At 56.3% G+C, this 10,819-nt stretch overlaps 2 protein-coding genes and 1 long non-coding RNA gene across 3 annotated transcripts in view; 2 read left to right on the forward strand and 1 right to left on the reverse strand.

Moving 5' to 3' along the window:
* Positions 1–529, reverse strand: part of RIMS3 (regulating synaptic membrane exocytosis 3) — a 19,811-nt gene extending 19,282 nt beyond the window's left edge. The window contains exon 1 of the mRNA XM_027701281.1: positions 441–529. The gene's annotated coding sequence lies outside the window, so the exon portion shown is untranslated. The remainder of the gene's footprint in view (positions 1–440) is intronic.
* A 795-nt stretch (positions 530–1,324) lies between these two features.
* Positions 1,325–5,367, forward strand: LOC113976260. The gene is made up of 3 exons (XR_003537051.1): positions 1,325–1,893; positions 2,673–2,729; positions 5,241–5,367. It is a non-coding gene; the product is annotated as an uncharacterized LOC113976260 (long non-coding RNA).
* Positions 5,368–6,125: 758 nt separating this feature from the next.
* The window catches only part of NFYC (nuclear transcription factor Y subunit gamma), a 36,413-nt gene continuing 31,719 nt past the window's right edge, over positions 6,126–10,819 (forward strand). The window contains exon 1 of the mRNA XM_027701283.1: positions 6,126–6,144. The gene's annotated coding sequence lies outside the window, so the exon portion shown is untranslated. The remainder of the gene's footprint in view (positions 6,145–10,819) is intronic.

The raw sequence follows: 10,819 nt of genomic DNA on the forward strand, positions 1-10,819 counted from the left end.
CACCCATCAAAGGGATCCCAAAAACCTCCAGCTGGACCCTACACCCACCAGTTGGACTCCAGGGCTGCCACCTGACCCTTCTCTCACAGCTGGACCCCAAGAGCTGCTGGCCACCTCCCCCCTGCTGTCACCCTGACCCCGAGCGTCCCCATCCAGACCCCAGACCCCTGAGCCACCCCCTCGGTGCCCCCAGGACCCCCGGAAGGCTCCGGGCAGACCTGCAGCGCTGCCAGCCCGTCCCGCTCAGCCCGGGTGGCCGCGGGGCTCCTTCGGGAATGCACAAATCTCCCGGCTCCGGTGCCTCGGCTGCCGCTGGAGCACGAGCGTGGCCCTCCCCGGGGGCACAGGGACCGAGGGGGCACCGCCGGTGCCCTGGTTCCCTCCGAAGGAGGGGTTTGGAGCGGGGGAGGCAGCGATTCCCGCGCTGCCCTTGGACTCACCTTGGCTCCCGGGATGCAAACACTAATTTCCCTCCGAGCAGCGTCTCTCTCTCTCTACTCCTGGTAAATTCCTCCAGTGCTTTCCCTGCGTTGCCTCTGCCGGCTGCGCACCGCGGCTGACATGGAGCCACGTGCCGGGAGGAAACCCTCCTTCACCCGCCTTTAACTCTGTCCCTCCCTCAAATCCTCAAACGCTGCCAGGCTTGGGGTTTCCCGGTGGGAAAGGCTTCCCATCTCCACCGTGCCGGGGGTCCTGGGACCACCACCAGCACCTGGGGCTGCGGGAAACCACCCACTGAGTTCCTGATATTGGGATCAGGGTGTGGGGAGTGATTTGGGATCTTGTCCCCGAGGTGAGTACAGCGCTCAATCCACCGGTGCAGGGAGGATGGGGGGGAAATTCCCTGAAGGACAGGGAAAACTGGGATGTGGCGGGTTGTGCACGGGGAAAGCTGGTGAGGAACAGGAATAGCCGAAAGAACTAAATATGGAAACTTGGATAAAACAGCGCTGAAGTAGGGAGATGGTTTCCTAACAGGGTTCAAAGCGTATAAACAAACTCAGGGAGGAGAGAGGTTGTCCAGAGGGGCCTTTGTGAGGAATAGTCGGGAAAACCAGCCGAAAATCTCTCAATAGGGGAGCGTGTTCCATCAAAGCAAACTTCCAGCTCTGTGGAGAAAGTGTCAGCCCTGGGAACATATTGTTTGGGGGGAAGAGATAGTGAAAACACCTGCCTCAGCCAGTGAAAAGATTCTCCTTACGTTTTTATTCCAACTGCCACATTTCCACGATAAAACAGGAAGTTTCACGGCGATGATAAAATAATAATGACGAAGTTTTATGTTCCTTTGGAAGTTTTTTGCCTGACCCTGGTTTTCTGCTCCGGGATCACCAACCTCACACCAGGAGGGACTCGGTGGTTTGTTCCTGCAGGTTTGAGATTATGGCACCAATCCCCTGGGAAGCGCCTCCCTGGAGTGGGGTGGGCAAAACCTCAGGTTTGGCCTCCTGCTGGGATCCCATCAGAGCTCTCCCATCTCCCATGTCTCTTAATTCCTTAAGGAGCTCAGCTCTCCGCTCTCTTTGCCGGCTCCTCACCACCTTCTCCTTTACCTTTTGGGTTCATGCCGGCGAAAAGGGGGTGGTTTAATGCGATTATTCCGGTAAAACCCCCGTAAGAGGATTCCCAGGGCTTGGCTTCACAGCCCTGCAGGGGCTATTGGGCAGCGTGTGCATGGGGATGAGCTGGATATGGGATAGTGGGAAGCCCGGGAGAGGCTTTGTAAGCTGAGCCAAACCGTGGTGTCCCTGCGAGGGTGACCCTGGGATCTGCAGCCCCCGGGGGTGCCACGTGCTGCCTTTCCCTGGGACAGGATGGACATTTCCAGTGGTGTGGATCCTGCTCACCCTGGAGAGAGGTGGATGGAATAGGCAGCAGAAACACAGAGAAGAGGTAGGAATTTCGGGGGTCCCGGGGCTGTCTGGAGGGTCTTGGAGCTGCTCTGGGGCATCCTGGAGCTTCCCAGGGGACTCTCTGTCTTCCCAGAGGGGTCCTGGGGCTGCTCCCGGGGCATCCTGGAGCTTTCCAGGGGATTCTGAGGTTGCCCAGGAGGTCCTGGAGCTGCCCCAGGGCCGAGCATTAGGGGAGGGAGAAGCTGCACCTCGTGATGGGTTATGGGGAGAGGATGGTTGAGGCCAGGACTGGGCAAACCCAGTGTGTATTCCCGGGAATAACCGTGCCCTGGGAAGGTGCCAGGCTGTGGGATGAGCCCGGGTGGGCACAGGGGCTCCTCCCCTTGGCCCTGCTGGACGTTCCCACTGGGATGAGCTGTCGGTGCTGTGTCAGCTCCGCAGCTCGTCCCACTTCCAGCAGGAGAAGGAGCCGTGTGGAGAGGCTGGAAAACCTCCTCTCACCCTCCTGCAGGAGCAGGGGGGGTCACGTGTGCTCACCAGTGGGATACTGGGAGAGCCAGAGTGCTGGGCCAGGCAAGAGGCACCCGGGCACCATCTGCTTCTCCCTGGGATGCTGCAGGCACCGGGAAAGTCACTGGGATCCAATCCCAGCTCCGAGCTGGGAGCTGCATCCTCTCCCCACTGCCAGCACTGAACTGGGAATACTGGGAATGGAGCCTCCCAGTTAGTGCTGGGCTGAGCACCTCGTCTGCAGCTCTGGAAGTTCAGAGATTTCCTGACTCAGAGGGGTTTTGCTGATTTGTGTCGTCTCTTCCCCAGGGATGGAGGGCTGGGAGAGCAGGATTCCTCTGGGAGCTCCCCTCTGGATGAGAAAAGGTAAAAGCACCTCTGTTCTGGGTTCAAACCTCAAACTACCCAGGTGCAAAAGGTGAGCCACAGCCCCAGGGCTGGGACTGGATCATCCCTGTCATCCCTCAGGCCTTTTGGTTTCCTAAGGAATCTTCTGGCAACACCCAAACCATCATCTCTCCCGAGTCAAATTATCTTTCTGGGGTTTAATTTCAAAGCAGAGACAAGGTTTCTACGGGGGCTTCAAAAATCTGTGTCCAGGCAGATAAATACTCTTATTAAACATCCTTAAATTTATCATAGGGATGTTCCCCAACTAGAAGAGGCACCGGGTGGGATGTGGCACAAAGGGTCGGGAAAAATGGGCCCCAAAATCTGGCCCTAAATAGCCTCCTTTTCCCTAAAAAATCTACAAGGCAGCGTTTCCATACCCATAAATAATTTAAATCCAGGTTTTCCTTTGCTTGTGGATCATTGCCCCGGAGCAACAGCCTGTTTGGGACGAGTCCAGAGCCCCGCTGGAACGGGAGTCCCGGGGGACGGCGGGGGCTGAGCTGGGAAGGGCCAGGCCTGTCCCTGCTGCTCTGAGAGACGGTTTTCCTCCGTGTCAAACAAATCCAGCCCTCCCAAATCCGGCCCTGGGGTGCAGTTGGAGCAGCAGAGCCCCTCAGGGAGCGTGGGAGGGATCAGCTGAGCAGGTGGCAGGTGCTGGGGAAGCGCAAACTCAACGAACCGCCACCGGATTTATGCGAGCGCCGATAAAGCCGAGTGGAAAAACACTTTCTTCTTTCCTTTTTTTTTTTTTTTTTCCCCTCTTTCTTGTTTTCCTTGGCTCCTCCACGTTCTGGGCAGGCTGACAGGGAGCTCTGTGTTTGCTGGGATCCTTCTGGGGAAGCTGAGCAGCTCCAGACAATGGATCTGTTGCTGCCGAGGGAGCAGGTGGGAAGGAAACAGAGCTACAGGCACGAAAGGATCCAGTGGGAGGAGGAAGAGGAGGATTGTCCAGAAATCCCTGGAGTGGGGCTGGATCTTGGCAGGAGGAACAGCTGGGTGGTTTGGCAGCTGGGCCTGGCAGCACTGTCAGCAGCAGGGCTGGTTAAATGGTCTATAAACAAGGCATTTTGAAGGGGAGTGCTGGGGATTGTCACCCTCCACGCTGCAATAGGAGGGCGGCTCAGAAATTAGGGAATTAAAAAAAAAACAACCCCAAACTGTAGCAGCCATTAGGGTGGTGAGGGGCTGGAATGAATTTCCCAGAGAAGCTGAGGCTGCCCCATCCCTGGAATTGTCCAAGGCCGGGCTGGATGGGGCTTGGAGCAACCTGGGCTGGTGGAAGGTGTCCCTGCCCCGGGCAGGGGGTGGAACAGGATGATCCTTCATGTCCCTTCCAACCCAAAGCACTCCGTGATTCTACGACTTTTATTTCTCTTGGCTGCCTTGCAAGTGCCCTGAGTTGCAAGACTTCCAATAAAACTGCAGGAATTTGCTGCAAGACATTTCCCACTCCGGTGCCAGCACGGAGCCTCCGGGGCAGCCGAGCTCCGAGAGCGGCCGCAGAACTCGGTCCCATTTCCTACATTTGGGCAAAAGTCACGGGACAGAAACCACAGATCCCAACTCCCTGTGTCCGTGGGATGCAGGGATTGCAAGGATGCAGGAGGGATTTCATCCTCTTGCACAGGGAGCACAGCAAAACACTGTGCCAGAAGCTGCCCCAGCAGTTTTGGGAAGGGTGACTTGGAAGTGCAGCAGCCACGTGGGACCCGACTTTCCTTTCCCACCTCAAATGATGTTTAAAGTGATAAACGATGATTTTATATCATGAAAAACTAGATTTAAGAATTACATAAAAAAAGAAACCTTTCTAGATGCCAATTTGGGCACAGAAAGGAGGCGAAGATGGAGTCGCTTCTAAGGAAAAGTGATTTTTTTCATGGGAAAAATCCCGAAGCAGGATGAGTCACCCCTCAGTGTGCCATGTCCCGGAGCCAGCAAAGCCATCCCTGGGAATGGGAGAGCTGGCTGTCCCTGGGAATGGCAGAGCTGGCTGGAGCAGAGCACAGACTTTTGCTTGAACCGGCTCCAGGGTGGCAGGAGAAAGTCGTCCTGTGCTGATGGATCCGAGCCCTTGGCCAGCTCGGCCAGGTTGAACTTGGCCAGCTCTCAGGGCTGGGACAGCAGGGCTGGAAGTGTCCCTGGATGAGCCCAAAAGGCTCAGGGAGGGCAGGGCTGAGGAGCTTTGTTGCCAGGGACATGCTGGTTAAGCAGAGCTGCTGTCACACGTCTGTACAGCGAGGGAAAAAAACGATGGAAATGGAAAAAAAAAAATACTAGGAAATTGCTTTTTTACTGCTATATTTATTAAAACAACTAATCTGTTAGAGGTATGGAGAATTGCAGTGATTACTGGGAATTCCTGCTCCTCTTCCCTTTTTGGTTCTGGTTCTGTTTGGGTTTCTTTTTCTGAAGAGCAGCTGCCTCGACTCTCTGCTCAAAGAGAGGGAAAGGATCTCTAATTACTTTCTCTATTTATTTCAGTAACATTTCCCCCCAAGGACATGAACAACCAGAACTCCGTGGTGGACCAGATATGTACGATGACATGAGTTATTTTCCTTTTGTGTGCATATATAGTTAAACTATACAACAGGATTCACTGAGTCAATCCAGTTACTACCTATTTATGGCATTGTTATTATTATTATTATTATTATTATTATTATTATTATTATTAATATGATATTCCAAATTATTATAATAAAAATTCAAACATTATCATTATTATTATTATTATTATTATTATTATTACATTCCAAAAATCCCTTTAAAATTCCCCAGAATATGCCAAATTCTGGCCTGGAGTAAGTTCATTGAGGGTAATCACTCTCTTTATCCAGCATCTTTAATGGATTTATCCACCACCCAGTTTATTACAAGCACGCTTCACAGCGAAACACCCCAGGCTTCCTGCTCGTTTTACAAAAGAAACACCTGGAAGTTGGCCTTGGGAGAGGCCTAACGCTTGGGAGCCGCGGCCCGCAGGGGTGTCGGACAGGACGGACTTATCCCAGAGGGAGGGTCTGGCCGCCCCTCGAGGCTCGGCCGCTCCCCGTTCGTTCCCCTCACACCGGGTCCGGTCCTTCCCCTCACCCGCCATTGCCCCTCCCGCCCCCGACGCTCTCGCGAGATCTCCGCCGGGTCACGCGCCCGCCGCGGCCCGTGGAGGCGGGCGGGGAGGGGGGGGAAGAGGGCGGAGCCTCCGCCCCGCCGCCTCACGGCCCCGCCGCCATCTTGTTTCTCGGCCGCCGGGCGCTCACTCCGCTCCGGTCGCCCCCCCTTCACCCCCCGCCTCTTTCCCCTCCCGCCTCCCGCCGCCGAGCCGCGCCGGAGGCAGCGCGGGCGCCGCGCGGAGCAGCGGGAGGTCGCGGCGCGGGCCGCCCCGGTGAGTGCGCGGGGAGGGCGGCGCGGGGGAAAGCCCGTGAAGGGGGCGCGGGGCGGGGGCGGCCCGTGAGAGGGGTCGTCGCGGGCTCTCTCCCCCCCCCCCCCCATCCCATCCCCTCCACCCCAACGGCCGCGCGCGGCGATTGGCCGGGGCGCGGCGCGCGCGCTGATTGGCCCGCGCGGGGGGAGGCGGGCGCGGAGGGCCGGGCGCTGATTGGGCGGCGCGGGGCGGACCGGGGAGAGGACTGGGAACGGACCGTTGTCCCGCGCGCGCGCGGCCCGGGGGGGGGTCGGACCGGGCCGGGGGGAACCGGGGCCGGATCGGGACCCCCCGGGCCGGGGGTGAGGTGGGACCGGCACAGGTTGCCCAGAGAAGCTGTGGATGCCCCATCCCGGGAAGTGTCCAAGGCCAGGTTGGATTCGGCCTTGAGCGATCTGGGGTGGTGGAAGGTGTCCCTGCCCGTGGCAGGGGGGTGGAACTGGATGGGCTTTAAGGCCCTTCCCAACCCAAACCATTCTGGGATTCTGTGATTCCAAGGCCTGTTGTGATCCTGACCTGTCTGGAGAAGAGGGTGGGAAGAGGTAGAGAGGAACTCGGGTGTTTAGGTTTAGATTAGAGATTGGGAAGAAATCCTTCCCCATGAGGGATGTGAGGCCCTGGCACAGGTTGCCCAGAGGAGCTGTGGCTGCCCCATCCCTGGAAGTGTCCAAGGCCAGCTTGGAGCAACCTGGGAGAGTGGAAGGTGTCCCTGCCCATGGCAGGGGGTGAAGCTGGGTGATCTTCAAATTCCCTTCCAACCCAAACAATTCCATGATTCTCTGATTTTATTTTACCAAACTTTGGGGGTTTTTTGCCCCACAAGCCTTAAGGAGCTGCTCCAGACTCTGCCACAGTGCTTGGCAGAAAGAGGGGAGAGGCAGCTGTGGGTCTCTGGTAATACCCGAGGGGTTGTTTAATCTGTGTTTAAAACCTAAAAGCACCAAGAGCTGTGAAGACACTTGCACACAAATATGGTTTTCCTAAATCCTGCTTTTTCCTGAGCTGAGGGAATAAAAGAAATGTCCCGAGTACCTGGTAAAGGTCCATACACTGCAAGCAGTGTGGGTGTGGCCTGGATCAAAGGGAATTCTTTTGGCCTGGTGGGATTTCACTCAGGTCGGTTCCTTCTCCTGCTGCAGCATTCCCTGGGCAGGTGTTTGGGGGGTCAGGGCTGGTGGGGGGTGCAGGACAATGGGGGTGACAGTGTTGGCTTTTGTGGTGGCTGAGCTGTGTTCCAGGGCCAGCTCCAGGACCTGGAGCTCTGGCAGACTTTGGGTTTTCACAGAAGAAACAACAGTGACTCTTTATAGCACCCTTTGAGACCCTTGTCTTGTGCAGTGACATATTCTCCATGTATTTAGGAAGAAATCTTGCCTGTCTCCATTGCAGGCTGAGCATGGGTGATTAAAAACCTCATCTGGCTGAGCTTGTGGTTCCCTTTCCCTCCAGTCCTACAAAACTTCCCTCCTGGGCCATCCCACATCCCTGGCTGCCGTTGCCCTTGGCAACATCCCTTGTCTTTTCTTAGGTTTATCCCTGCCCTCCTTAAATGAGGTGCTGTTTTTGGACTGGGCTATTCCTGCTGGGTCTGTTTGTCCTCAGGTGATCCGGGCTCTGTTCCAGCCTCGGCTTTACCTGGGCCCAGGTACCGTCCCTGGGGCGTTGTGGTGACACCCTGGGGTGGGATGTCACACCAGGCTCTGCCATAACCAGGGACAGCACCCAGGGAATGTCTGGAGCTGTGTTAGGATGGATCTCAGGGAAAGGTTCTTCCCCCAGAGGGTGGTTGGCACTGACCAGGCTCCCCAGGGCAGTGGGCACAGCACCGAGGCTGCCAGAGCTCCAGGAGGGTTTGGATGATCCTCTCAGGGATTGTTGGGGTGTCTATGCAGGGCCAGGAGTTGGACTGGATGGTCCTTGTGGGTCCCTTCAACTCAGGATATTCTGTGATTCTACATTTTGGGGTGAACACGGAGTTTTTGGTCGAGGCTCAAAGTCAGCCCTTGAGCCCCTGGTTCCGGGTGGGAATGAGGTGAGATCCCACCAGTTCCCTGGGAGCTGTGGTTGCCTGGGGACCTTGGGCTGGGTCATTCCTGGCTGCTCTGGGCCTCATTATTTTGTCCTTTCCCAAGATAAACCCTGTTTGTCCCTGTTTGTTCTCCTGCCCCACAGGGATAATGTGCAGGGACACATTCCTTGGAAAGGCACAGCCTGCAAAGGGCAGGGACAGGTGAGGGAGTTCAGGACGTTCCTTTCTCCTTGTTTTCCCAGTAGCTCTAGTTCACATAATCCCAGAATTGTTTGGGTTGGAAGGGACCTTAAAGATCTCCAGTCCCACCCCCTGCCATGGGCAGGGACACCTTCCACTCTCCCAGGTTGCTCCAACCTGGCCTTGGACACTCCCAGGGATGAGGTAGCCACAGATTCTCTGGGAAATTCATTCCAGCCCCTCCCCACCTTCCCAGGGAAGGATTCCTTCCCAATTTCCCATCTAACCCTGCCCTCTGGCAGTGGGAAGCCATTCCCCCTTGTCCTGTCACTCCAGGCCTCTCCATCCTTTTTTGTCCATTCCCTTCAGATCCTGGTTAAGTCTTTCCAGCAGGATTTCAGCAATTCCCAGGTGTCACCTCAACCCTTTGTGGTTCCAGAGCAAGAACAGCTGCAATGATTGAAATAAACCCTTTACAGTAGGGCTTCCCAAATTATTTTAGTGGGGTCTTCCCCACAAATTTGGGACTTCCCAAAATTAATTTAGGTGGGTTTTTTCCCCCCTTTACTCATCCCAAAATTGATGAGTTTTCACTGTCATGTAGAATTATGAAATGCTCTGTGAGCAGCAGCTCAGTGGCTGTGCTGGGTTGTTCCCGGGGCTGTTCCCGAAATTCCTGTGAGCAGAAGAGTGACAGGGGGGTCCCTTGGGATGTGACAGAGCACACGGGAATGTGTTTGGGCAGTCGGAATTCCAACCAGGCATTCCTGTGCTCCGAAGGAAGGGTGCTGGGGCTGCTGGGGTTTGTTTTTCATACCACCAAAAGTACCTCACATACCTCCAATAGTCAGAATTCCACAGCTTCCAGGCCCAGGCTTTTATCTGAGGAATGACACAGGAAGAGAACAGAGTGTATTTATTTATTTTAAAGTCATGTTTTAACCACTTGTATTGACCAAACCACCGGAAAGGTCTATTTTTAAATTAATCTCCCCTCGCTATCAGATTCAAACTGATTTAATCTGCAGGACTAGTCGAGCCTTGGCTGTGCTTCCCAATATTTTTTCCTCTGGATAATCCCGTCAGCACGTTATTTCCAAGCAGTAAACGATGTATTGGAATGCTGGAAATCCCTTGGGGTGTTGTGGATAATCCGCTGGGAATTGCGTGTCCGTGGGATAAAACACGGACAGAGCACGACATTCCCAGCTTTCCATCCGATCCAGAGGGGTGTTGGAGGCTCGGGGAGGGCGAGGCTGGTGTGTGGTTAAAGCTGTGCAGGGGAATTGTAGGTGTTTGTGGGTGGGAATGCCGGGAATGTCAGAGGGATCCGGGGCTGTGCCGGGGCAGCACCTGCCGAACCAGGGAATTTGGAAAGAAACCTGTGGGGTTTTTTCTCATCCTGTGGGTTATTTGTTGGTCTCTGGAGACACGTGGGAGTGTCAGTGTGTGATCCAGGGTGGTTTCTGTGGGGATAACGGCCAAGGAATATGTGCCTGTTCCACCAGGAGGTCTCAGTGGGTCAGGGAAGGATCCTGCCCCTCTGCTCTGCCCTGGGGAGGCACATCCAGAGCTGTGTCCAGGTCTGGGCTCCTCAGGATGAGAAAGACCAGGAGCTGCTGGGGAGAGTCCAGCGGAGGCCACAGAGATGATTTGGGGTCTGGAGCATGTCTGGGATGAGCAGAGACTGGGGGAGCTGGGCCTGGTCAGTCTGGAGAGGGGAAGGCTGAGAAGGGATCCATCAATCCCTATAAATATCTCATCAATCTATGTAAATGTCTCACCAATCCACACAAGTATCTCCAAGGGGTGTCAGAGGATGGTCCCAGACTCTGCTCAGTGGTGCCCAGTGACAGGACAAGGAGCAATGGCCATGAACTAAACCACAGCCAAGTTCCACCTCAACCTGAGGCAGAACTCCTTCCCATGGAGGTGGCAGAGCCTGGAACAGCTGCCCAGGGAGGGCTTGGAGTCTCTGGAGACATCCCAGACCCACCTGGACACGTCCCTGTGTCACCTGCTCCAGGTGACCCTGCCTGGGCAGGGGGGTTGGACTGGGTGGTCTCCAGAGACCCCTCCCAGCCCCAAATCCTCCGGGATTCCCTGATTCCGGGCCCCGCGCGCGCTCCCGCCGCCCTCGCGCGCGCGCCGCCCCCGTGACCCGCTGGTGGGCGGGGCGGGTGGGAGGAACCCTCCGGGAGAGTGACGGGCGCGCCGGCCAATCAGCGGCCTCCCCAACGCGTTTGAACGGCGGGGGGCGGGGGAGCAGCCAATGGGAGCGCGGCGGCGGGGGGGGCGGGGCCAGCGCTGACCCCTGCGGCCGCCGCTCAAGGTAACTTTAAAAGCAGGAAGCGGCCGGCGAGGCTGCGCGGCGGCGGCGGCCAATGGGAGCGGGTTTTGGGAGGGGAGGGCCGAGAGACCAGCCAA

The sequence above is a fragment of the Neopelma chrysocephalum genome, unplaced genomic scaffold (assembly GCF_003984885.1).
Source record: "Neopelma chrysocephalum unplaced genomic scaffold, ASM398488v2 Primary Assembly neopelma1_155, whole genome shotgun sequence".
Classification (NCBI taxonomy): domain Eukaryota; kingdom Metazoa; phylum Chordata; class Aves; order Passeriformes; family Pipridae; genus Neopelma; species Neopelma chrysocephalum.